This window comes from Egretta garzetta, unplaced genomic scaffold (genome assembly GCF_000687185.1).
Source record: "Egretta garzetta isolate BGI_Z169 unplaced genomic scaffold, ASM68718v1 scaffold190, whole genome shotgun sequence".
In the NCBI taxonomy this organism is placed as follows: domain Eukaryota; kingdom Metazoa; phylum Chordata; class Aves; order Pelecaniformes; family Ardeidae; genus Egretta; species Egretta garzetta.
Window position 1 is genome coordinate 824508 of NW_009258272.1, and position 2093 is coordinate 826600.

General features: G+C 67.1%; 1 protein-coding gene across 1 annotated transcript in view; it reads right to left on the reverse strand.

The window, feature by feature from the left end:
• AK1 (adenylate kinase 1) overlaps positions 1 to 2093 on the reverse strand; it is an 8585-nt gene that overhangs the window by 2539 nt on the left and 3953 nt on the right. The gene's annotated exons all lie outside the window — the stretch shown is intronic.

A 2093-nucleotide genomic window follows, 5' to 3' on the forward strand; every position in this document is an offset into this window, starting at 1 on the left:
CAGCTGCCGGCAACGGGGGGCGGTGTCCGTCCCCCGCCCCCCGCGGGAGGCGCCGTGCCTCAGTTTCCCCACAGCGCGGTGCGGGGCATCACCTCCGGAGGGCCCCGAACACCGTGGGGGACGGACGGTGGGGCACAGGCACTAGGGGTGGGTGTCCCCAGGGATCCTCCTGGGCTGGCAGTGGGGAGCAGCGGGACACAGGGGTTTGGAAGTGCCCAGGTGGGGTGCGTCCCCCCCCCAAATGTACACTGCTGCAGCACAGCCCAACCTGCACAGCGAGGAGGGGCTGTCCCACAGCGATGGGGACAGGGGCAGCTCCAGGCGATAGGGATGGGGACGGGGGCAGCTCCAGGCGATAGGGACAGGGGCTGCCCCATAGCACCCCAACACTCGGCTACATTGCCACTAGCCAGCACCCCTTCAGGGTCACCATGTCCCAGGCTTGTGACTGCCCCATGGCCCTGGATGCCCACTCCAGGGCAATAGGGTGAATGGCAGGCCCCATAGCACAACTGCCTGCCTTGCCTGTACCCTCGGCCAAGCCATGGCTGGGGACTGCCTGGACATCCCTGCCTGGCAGGGGGTTTTGGAGCTGGGACGTTCCCCCGGGACATGCCTGCCTGGGCGAGGGGAGCACAGCAAGGCACTGCCGAGGTGGGAGCCATGGGGTGACTGGGGGCACCCAGGGGACCCCTCCTGCACCCCTGCTCCATTCCTCCTGCCTGTGCCAGCAGCTGTTGCCTGAGGTGAGAGCCCTCACGCAGTTAATGGTGGGGCTGGGACTCCCATGCGGGGGGGTGGGGGCAGGCCCCCCCGGGGTGGTCGCCACCGTGAGCCATGGCCACAGGGACAGGCTGGGGACCTGCCAGGGAAGCCGGCGAGGCCTGTCCCCAACCAGCCAGGATGGCCCTAGAGATGCCCCTGTCCTCAGGGTGAGCAGCAGACATCTCCCATGACAGAGCACTGCCATCTCCTGGGGACTGCGGGGACGGGTGCTTGCCTGGGGACGGGCACCAGGCACCCCTGCCCTTGCACACCCCTCTCCCCACAGTGACACCGCAGGGCAGAGAGGAAGGGGCCCTTGGCGCTGGGCCCTGAGCTGGCAGTGGCTGCAGAGTGACAGGTGGGAGGGTGGCTGTGACTGCTGGGTGGCCACGCGTGTGGCCCCGTGCACCCCATTCAGCCCCTGTGCTGGGGGGGTATCTTTCTCCCCCCACAGCTTACAGGGCAGCCTTCCAGCTGGAGGAAAAGCATCTAAAACCCCATCACAAAGCACCAAGGGGCTGTGCTGGGTAGGGGGGCAGGGTGCCTGGTGCTGCTGTGTACCGTAGTGTCCCCCTCCCCAGCCCCACCACCCTGCTCACCACCTGGGAAACTGAGGCACGCTCACAGCACAGGCACAGAGGGCTGGAGTCACAAGGGAGACAGGTCACCCCACTCCCTGCTGCATGGCTTTGGGCTATAGCATCCCAAACTGCCTGTCCCTCCTGTCCCCTTGTCCTAAATGGCGTGAGGTAGGCACCTGCCAGCCCCAGCCCCGGCTCAGCAGTGCTGGCAGTGCCACAGCACCGACCCACCGGCCTCATCTTCCCTGCCCTGCTGCCTCCCTGCAGCACCCTGGGCTCTACCAGTGGCTCCTCTGCCCGCCAGGCACAGGGCTGGCGTCAGAGACGTCAGAGCCTGGCGTGTTTGGGTTTTTTTCTAGGGGATTTTTGTTTTTTCCCCCGCTCACTTCCTTCCTCTGCTCTGGCCCTGTGGCCTCGGCTGCCCCTGGTGCTGCCGCCCCCTTGGCCCCCCCAGCCCTGACTCTGTGCAGCCCACAAGTGAATGGTTAGGGGCCCTCCCAGGGTCACGGCTCTGCTGCCTCCTACCCTCACCGTGGCTGGGTAAACCCCTGCCCCAAGTCCCACCACAGCTCCTTTGCTGTAGCATCACGCCTGCGGGTGCTGGGGAGCCCCCAGATCCCTGTCCTCTACACCAGCACCCTCATCTGCCTGCATGCTGGGGCCCTGCAACTCATCCCCCCGAGGGCCCCCACCCTGTCCCCCACCCACATGGACACCCAGCCTGGTGGCCGGGCTCCCCTGGGTGTC